This window comes from Microchirus variegatus (assembly GCF_963457635.1).
Source record: "Microchirus variegatus genome assembly, chromosome: 8".
Taxonomy (NCBI): Eukaryota; Metazoa; Chordata; class Actinopteri; order Pleuronectiformes; family Soleidae; genus Microchirus; species Microchirus variegatus.
In genome coordinates, this window is record NC_139809.1 from 11,864,040 (window position 1) to 11,873,614 (window position 9,575).

Consider the following 9,575-nt stretch of genomic DNA (forward strand, 5'->3'; position numbering starts at 1 on the left):
TTTTTTTCAAATTTTGGACCAAAATTTGTTTTGCAAATAACTAGTCAAATCTTGAGCGAAATACCCTAGTATGCCGTTTTTATATTTGGACGACGTATGACGTTTTTGTCAAATTTTGGACCAAAAAACTTTTTCAAAAATATAGTCAATTTTGGGACGACATAGTATAGTATGCCGTTTTTGTCAAATTTTGGACCAAATCTTTTTTTTGCAAATAAACGGTCAAATCTTGAGCTAAATACCGTAGTATGCCGTTTTTATCAATATTTGGACGACGTATGACGTTTTTGTCAAATTTTGGACCAAAAAACGTTTTAAAAATATAGTAAATTTTGGGACGACATAGTATATATAGTATGCCGTTTTTGTCAAATTTGGACCAAATTTTTTTTGCAAATAACTAGTCAAATCTTGAGTGAAATACCGTAGTATGCCGTTTTTATTAATATTTGGACGATGTATGACATTTTTGTCAAATTTTGGACCAAAAAACGTTTTAAAAATATAGTAAATTTTGGGACGACATAGTATATATAGTATGCCGTTTTTGTCAAATTTGGACCAAATTTTTTTTACAAATAAACGGTCAAATCTTGAGCGAAATACCGTAGTATGCCGTTTTTATCAATATTTGGACGACGTATGACGTTTTTGTCAAATTTTGGACCAAAAAACGTTTTCAAAATTATAGTCAATTTTGGGACGACATAGTATAGTATGCTGTTTTTGTCAAATTTTTGACCAAATTTATTTTTTGCAAATAAACGGTCAAATCTTGAGCTAAATACCGTAGTATGACGTTTTTATCAATATTTGGACGACGTATGACGTTTTTGTCAAATTTTGGACCAAAAAACGTTTTCAAAAATATAGTCAATTTTGGGACGACATAGTATAGTATGTCGTTTTTTCAAATTTTGGACCAAAAAACTTTTTCAAAAATATAGTCAATTTTGGGACGACATAGTATAGTATGCCGTTTTTGTCAAATTTTTGACCAAATTCTTTTTTTTGCAAATAAACGGTCAAATCTTGAGCTAAATACCGTAGTATGCCGTTTTTATCAATATTTGGACGACGTATGACGTTTTTGTCAAATTTTGGACCAAAAAACGTTTTCAAAAATATAGTCAATTTTGGGACGACATAGTATAGTATGTCGTTTTTTCAAATTTTGGACCAAAAAACTTTTTCAAAAATATAGTCAATTTTGGGACGACATAGTATAGTATGCCGTTTTTGTCAAATTTTTGACCAAATATCTTTTTTTTGCAAATAAACGGTCAAATCTTGAACTAAATACCGTAGTATGCCGTTTTTATCAATATTTGGACGACGTATGACGTTTTTGTCAAATTTTGGACCAAAAAACGTTTTCAAAAATATAGTAAATTTTGGGACGACATAGTATAGTATGCCGTTTTTGTCAAATTTTGGACCAAATTTTTTTTGTGCAAATAAACGGTCACATCTTGAGCGAAATACCGTAGTATGCCGTTTTTATTAAAATTTGGACGATGTATGACGTTTTTGTCAAATTTTGGACCAAGAAACTTTTTCAAAATATAGTCAATTTTGGGACGACATACTATAGTATGGTTTTTTTTTCAAATTTTGGACCAAAATTTGTTTTGCAAATAACTAGTCAAATCTTGAGCGAAATACCCTAGTATGCCGTTTTTATATTTGGACGACGTATGACGTTTTTGTCAAATTTTGGACCAAAAAACGTTTTCAAAAATATAGTCAATTTTGGGACGACATAGTATAGTATGCCGTTTTTGTCAAATTTTGGACCAAATTTTTTTTGTGCAAATAAACGGTCACATCTTGAGCGAAATACCGTAGTATGCCGTTTTTATTAAAATTTGGACGATGTATGACGTTTTTGTCAAATTTTGGACCAAGAAACTTTTTCAAAATATAGTCAATTTTGGGACGACATACTATAGTATGGTTTTTTTTTCAAATTTTGGACCAAAATTTGTTTTGCAAATAACTAGTCAAATCTTGAGCGAAATACCCGAGTATGCCGTTTTTATATTTGGACGACGTATGACGTTTTTGTCAAATTTTGGACCAAAAAACGTTTTCAAAAATATAGTCAATTTTGGGACGACATAGTATAGTATGCCGTTTTTGTCAAATTTTGGACCAAATCTTTTTTTGTGCAAAAATCTAGTCAAATCTTGAACGAAATACCGTAGTATGCCGTTTTTATCAATATTTGGACGACGTATGACGTTTTTGTCAAATTTTGGACCAAAAAACGTTTTCAAAAATATAGTTAATTTTGGGACGACATAGTATAGTATGTTGTTTTTTCAAATTTTGGACCAAAAAACTTTTTCAAAAATATAGTCAATTTTGGGACGACATAGTATAGTATGCCGTTTTTGTCAAATTTTTACCAAAATTTTTTTTTTGCAAATAAACGGTCAAATCTTGAGCTAAATACCGTAGTATGCCGTTTCTATCAATATTTGGACTACGTATGACGTTTTTGTCAAATTTTGGACCAAAAAACTTTTTAAAAAATATAGTCAATTTTGGGACGACATAGTATAGTATGTCGTTTTTTCAAATTTTGGACCAAATTTTTTTTTTGCAAATAAACGGTCAAATATTGAGCGAAATACCGTAGTATGCCGTTTTTATCAATATTTGGACGACGTATGATGTTTTTGTCAAATTTTGGACCAAAAAACGTTTTCAAAAATATAGTCAATTTTGGGACGACATAGTATAATATGCCGTTTTTGTCAAATTTTGGACCAAATTTCTTTTTTGCAAATAAACGGTCAAATCTTGAGTGAAATACCGTAGTATGCCGTTTTTATCAATATTTGGGCGACTTATGACGTTTTTGTCAAATTTTGGACCAAATGTTTTTTTTCAAAAATCTAATCAATTTTGGGACGACATACTGTAGTATGTTTTTTTTTTCAAATTTTGGACCAAAATTTGTTTTGCAAATAACTAGTCAAATCTTGATCGAAATACCCTAATATGCCGTTTTTATATTTGGACGACGTATGACATTTTTGTCAAATTTTGGACCAAAAAACGTTTTCAAAAATATAGTAAATTTTGGGACGACATAGTATAGTATGCCTTTTTTTTCAAATTTTGGACCAAAATTTTTTTGCAAATAAACGGTCAAATCTTGAGCGAAATACCGTAGTATGCCATTTTTATTAATATTTGGACGATGTATGACGTTTTTGTCAAATTTTGGCCCAAAATCTTTTTCAAAAACATAGTCAATTTTGGGACAACATTATAGTATGTTGTTTTTTTCCAGTTTTGGATCAAATTTTTTTTTCCACATAAATGGTCAAATCTTGAGCGAAATACCGTAGTATGCGGTTTTCATCAAATTTTGGACGACGTATGACGTTTTTGCAAAATTTTGGACCAAAAAACTTTTTCAAATATAGTCAATTTTGGGACGACATAGTATGTTGTTTTTGTCAAATGTTGGACCAAATGTTTTTTTTCCAAAAATTCTCACATTTTGGACAAAATAGTATAGTATAACGCACTACGTAGTATAGTATGTCGTTTTTGTCAAATTTTGGACCAAAAAAAAGTCAAATCTTGCGCGAAATACCGTAGTATGCGGTTTTTGTAAAATTTTGGACGATGTATGATGTTTTTACCAAATTTTGGACCAAAAAACTTTTCATAAAATATTGTGAATTTTGGGACAACATAGTATAGTATGCCGAGTTTTTTCAAATTTTGGACAACGTATGACGTTTTTTCAGAAAAAAATTCAATTTTAGACAAAAACATTTTTTTCAGAAGAATTGTCAAATGTTGGACTACATAGTATAATATGACGTTTTTTGTCAAATTTTGGACCAGAAACTTTTTTTCAAAAAAAAATTGACAAATTTTGGACGACGTAGTATTGTATGACGTTTTTGCCAACTTTTGGAGCAAAACGTTTTTTAAAAAAAAAATTTGGATGACATAGTATAGTATGAAGTTTTGAGTCGGGGTCACATCCTGGACAGATCACCAGTACTCTGGTTTTATCGAAGCCTTCCAGCACAGAGCTTATCAGAAAATATTATGTGGAAGTATATTAGCGTTGTTGCTGTAAATAAATGTTATATGCTATAATGCAGCGACACCAACTGATCATCTCAAAAAATGCTTAGTAAGGAATATAATTTCATTGACAATATAATATTAATAATGACAATAGTTCACAATTGCTTTTGTGTAAATACGCACTTTTATTGGTATTGATTTCACACGAGTATATAAAGTGGCAGACAAAAGTGGTTTTATTCAACAAATGTTGGATTGTGATGAGAGCTGCTACCAGGGGATTCTGATGCCCTCGTAGTCCACAAGCATCCCAGTGTCTTTATTGCTGAGTGATGACATCACAGTGAGCATGCTCTGTACGCTGTCCTGGGTGGTCATTTGAGCCTGAGGACACGAGTAAGAGGAGTCAGTTAACTCATCTTCACATAAAATGATGAAAAGGACAGAAGCATCACAACAACAACACTTTGTTTAGGCAATTTGAGCTGTATTTTATGCATAAAAAGTTCTATATAAATACATTGTTATACATTATTATTATATGAATGATTTTGCCTCTCTCTTGATCCACCCATAACTGGTGGTTAACACTATTTCTCTTTTTGGTTCTATTTACAGCATTACTTACTTTTCTTTCACTTTTAATTTTTGTATTTGCTGTTATTTTAAATTATTTTAATATGCTTTTATTGTGGGTTTTAGTTCTTGTTTTTTTTATTTAGTGTAATCAGTGTTTTGTGGCCTGTAATTTATGAACCAAAGACATAAAGATTAATTCTATTCTATTCTGTTCTACCATGTGATCAGTCACACCTGTGATGGATTGAAACTTCAGTTTCCAGTTAGAAAACGTTGTCTCATGGTGAAAATAAACACATAAATATACTGTATTTTTTTTTATTTTTTTTTAATCTTATCTCTATCATCTCACCTGCTCTCCTCCCATGTCAGTGAGCACCCAGCCAGGGTGGATCGCTGTCACCAGGATGTTGTCGCTCTTGAAGTCTTCAGCTTGACAGCGAGTCAGCATGTTCAGCGCCGCCTGGTGACCAAACACAGGCGCAACACACATTTATATGGAAGGTAAGTGCCTCCTGAGACCACTCATAAAACCTTGGATTGGAGGCAGATGCTCTTTGTCAGTCAGTCCCAGAGACTTTTACTGAAGATTTATACCTGGAGTAGATTATACCACTAAATATTACCTCTTCAGCATTATCATATGTGCTATAGAAATGGTAGTAAAACATTTTATGTTGCACAAATTCTCTCTTGTCACAGTTAATGTCGGGTCACAGTGGTTTAAAAATCCCATAAAGACAGAATTAGAACATATCCATGTTGAGAACAGTATTTTTGACATGATATGTGATCTCCCAGAGTGATTTATTTGATTATTATTAGATATATTAGATGACACTGTAATTGTCAGGTCAACCGTACCTTGCTGGTCCTGTAAGCTTACACCCGTGCAAAGGCGAAGCACTCAGGACATTTCTCCATGGACGAGAAGATGGTGGAGATGTTGATGATGGCTGACCTCTTGCAGGACATTTTATCACCTGCGACAGAGAGAGATGATGATTTGATTCCACTTGATTACTCATTGTTGTGTCCCTAAACACACTAACCTTGGATATCAGGGAAGCCTTTTTACTCCGTTTTATTCCACCCTGTGTTGTATTTTATTGTCTTATTTGCATCTTTTGTTTTATTTTCAAGTTTTTTACTTTAGACTTTTCCTTTTCACTCCACCCTATGTTGTGTTTTATCCTTGTATTTGTGTCTGTTTTCTTTAAAAAAAAATTCATTTTCCTTTTATTTTAAGGCACATTGAGCTGCAATCCTTGTATGAAAGGTGCAATACAAATAAAGTTATAGTAGCTTTAAAAATCCTGGTTAATACCATAGGTGGAAAGAGTACTGAAATGTTCTATTTTAAGTCAAAGTCCAACTATTTTGATAACATTTTAGTACAATTTCCTTGACCAGTACTGGCCAAACATCAACTTATCCCCTTGTTTTTATGCTTCTCATATTCTCCAAATGAAGTAAAAAAGACATTTACCGTCAGAGGAGCCTTTCTCTGCTGCTTTCTGGAGGAGCGGCAGAAACATCTGAGGAAAGAGAGAGGTGAGAGTTGCTGTTATCCCGTCTTTTCCAAAAAATCTTTCCAAAAAAGTCACCTTTTTTTTTTGTAACATTTCGCTGCGTCGTGGTGAAGGTGACCTTACTGACCTTAGCGAGGAGAAACGGTCCAGTCACGTTGGTCTCGTACGCGTCCATCATGTCCTGTTTCCCAGTGTCAGCTAATGTCGCTTGCGGGGGCTGTTTATTGATCCCAGCATTGTTGATGAGGAGGTTCAAACCAGCGCCGCCGATGCGCTCGCTCACAGTCTTGGCGGCAGCTGAGATGCTGGCCTCGTTGGACACGTCTGCAAGTGGACATGCACAGAAAATATTCGCTCAGAGACGTGTGATTCTGCAAAACTGTGATTCCTATGTTAGATGCATCCTCCGATGAAAACATCCAGTGGCTCAATTAATTTGGTAACTAAAAGGCCAAAAGGTCAGTAGCATCAAATCTTACGGACATTAAATGCGAGGCTGCCGAGAAGGTTGTGTTTTTGACCATGTTAAACTGATTTTGATGACAAGAATCATTGGATTTTGGTGGCGTGACAGCAGAGAGCCAACAGAAGGAGAAAGCGGCAAAGCTCCCAAAACTAAAAACCTCACAGCCTCCCCTCCTCAACAGCTATGAAACAGGTCACATTAGGAGAGGCCTGCCATGCCCCTGTGTTTTTGAAGAGCGCATAATTCATTATCCGGTGTTAAAGCGGAGTTGATTCTGGGTGACTGCGTATAATCTACAGTATATATGGCAAAAACAAGGCTGCAGGCTTTTTTTATTTTTTTTTCAAAGATTGTCTATCGGATCAGTTCTGTATGGTGTAAAATTATTGCAGCTTGTTACAGTGTTTTTATGGTGCTCTACTTCCTTGACTATATCAAGTAGAATGCTGTTGTTGAACAGCGATCGTTTCAGCACCACATTAAACAGCTCCTCCGCTCTGGCTCACGCACTGTTTTCACCTCTCTGACCAAGCACTGTCCATGGTTCTGATCACGTCGCCTTTGACCTCTTCTTTCTCCTTTTCCAATACAATAACCAAAGTAAAATCCACACCGTTGTTTAATGTATACTTTATAGTGTGCGTGTGGTGCTGTGCTTCATTATTAGTAACTAGCGCATACACTCAGTAACTGAGGGTCAAAGATATTTTTTACTGTATTAACTTGTTTTATTTCTTCTGTGCAGCACTGTAGTCTGAAAACTATGTTTTACATGAGTTTCGTGAATAATTTAAAAAAAAAAACGACTTAGACTAAACACACCAAAAAACCATAGGGGAAGCCTGTACTGGTTTAACTAAACTTGCTTTTTCCTCCTCACAAAGGACACAAGCCCACACCAGCTTAATTCCACGCCTCACTCTTGTTCACGCAGCCGTTCACCCGTCGCCTTGTCTCATTCATCGCTCACGTGATAACATTCCAGCAGTTTTCTTTTGTTAGTCTCTGGTGGTTTGACCATATTGTTTTCCCTTTAGCCTTCTCAATCTTGTACTTCTGCTGATCCTGTTTGCCGATTGTGTAGCTGTTTTTCATTCTGCTATCGCGCACCTTCAGCTTCCTCCATGAAGGTTAAGGTGCATTAGGAATCTCGCATTCTTATATCACTGGGCATTTAAGGAAGTGAGCCTCGTCTTCAGTGGATGAAATCAGTTTTAACCCTGAGAACACAGGGCATTTTGGCTGCTTTTTTCCATTACTATGTTTAAACGGACCGTTTAAACAGAGGCTATATATATAGAATGTGAAATATAGAGTGTCTTATATCCTTTAACTATATAAACACACCTGAGCCAAAAGTACTCAAAATGTTTAAAATCAGATTGAATTTGTGAAATGTGCGAATACGTCACAGTTTAAATTTCACTTGGATCGTTTTTATGAACAAAAAGGAAAGAATAAAACTTTTGTGACTTCTGCACAATTATTGCTACTTTAACGACTAAAAATGCCATATAAAAGCAATCATAACTTTGACTCAACAACACATAAGAAGACGAAAAAAACACATTATGTGACCTATAAACAGATCCGCGCCGCGTTAATCACATACTACAGATTGTTCAATCTGTATTTTTCTTACTATTATTTCTTACAAAATCTAGTCCCCCTGACTGTCCCTGTTATTTATGACAACCTTATAGTGAATTGACACACCTGTGTGAGGGAGAATTGTGTTTACCTAGTTTGATGATCGTTATCTTTCCAGCATATTGAGTGGCAAGCTTCCTCAGGGCCTGAAAGGAACGAGAGAGAGAGAAGGAATGAGAAAAGAATGCACAGAGACGCAAGAAATGCACTGAATTCTGTATGAAATGGTGTGCACATGCATAAAACGAGACAAAATGTATACATTCTTGTGAATGTGTCCCTCACCTCAGCTCCGGTTCCCTCGGGGTCTCTGCAGCAGGCGTAGATGTGAGTTTTCGCTCCCGCCTTCTCGGCCAGTTGTTGGACCATCTCCAAACCGATGCCTCTGTTGGTGCCGGTCACGAAAATGTTGCCGTCCAGTTTCAGCGACATGTTTGCAGGTTTATTTTCTTTGAGAGAAAAAAAGACACACAGCTGCTGTGTGACTGCCAACCTGTGAGAGAGTGCACTGCTGCTGCACGCCTACTCCTTGCACTTTTTATAAGAGAAGTAGGTGGACACTTTTTAAGAGGGCAGGGCCGTGTACCCAATTGCACGGATTAATATTATCTACTACAGAACCTTTATCTTACTTCACCTTTAGTATCAGTCAGTGTTAATGCGACAGGGATTTAAGAAATCCATTGTCACTGTGTCAGCAAAGACCTTCGGTACACATTTGATAGTTTCGCAACCTTTCAGAAATGTGGTGAGTCAACATACTGTTGGCCCTCTCCAGGTGCAGTTAACAATAATAATAACAATGACTAATTGAGTGTTTGAGGTTCACCACACCTGCACAAATATAAAGTTGACTTGACGTCAGCCGGAGAGGGCCTCTCCCTGTGCTCAAGGGCACTGATGTTGACCTTGATTGTATTCATTAACCTGTAGAATTGTCTCTGCTTCTTTTTGTTTTCCTAAAAAAATTCAAATAATTTTTTTTTTTTAAACTACATACACGCAACTGCTTGCATTACATTATTAATTAAAACATAAAGAAATCATTAGAATGAGATCTCACCTTACACTTGAACACCAGTACGACACTGGCTCTCTTTAACTTGGAGTTAAACTCTAATTAATGTTAAAAACCTGTGTTTGTTCTACTCTTTCATGCTGAAAAATATCTGCTCTGGATATTATGTTGTTGCTGCTTTGTTTCATATTCCAGCGACTTTTTATATATATATATATATATATATATATGTATATATATATATATATATATATATATATATATATAT

The 9,575-nt window shown here is 35.1% G+C and overlaps 1 pseudogene across 1 annotated transcript; it reads right to left on the minus strand.

Moving 5' to 3' along the window:
- Nucleotides 1-4,332: 4,332 nt before the first annotated feature.
- Nucleotides 4,333-9,212, minus strand: LOC310930724 (C-signal-like; annotated as a pseudogene). The gene is made up of 8 exons: nt 9,119-9,212; nt 8,575-8,738; nt 8,381-8,435; nt 6,301-6,497; nt 6,131-6,179; nt 5,506-5,624; nt 4,994-5,104; nt 4,333-4,446 (listed from the first exon to the last, which is right to left on the minus strand). The product of its transcript is annotated as a C-signal-like (transcript).
- Between the last annotated feature and the right edge of the window lie 363 nt (nt 9,213-9,575).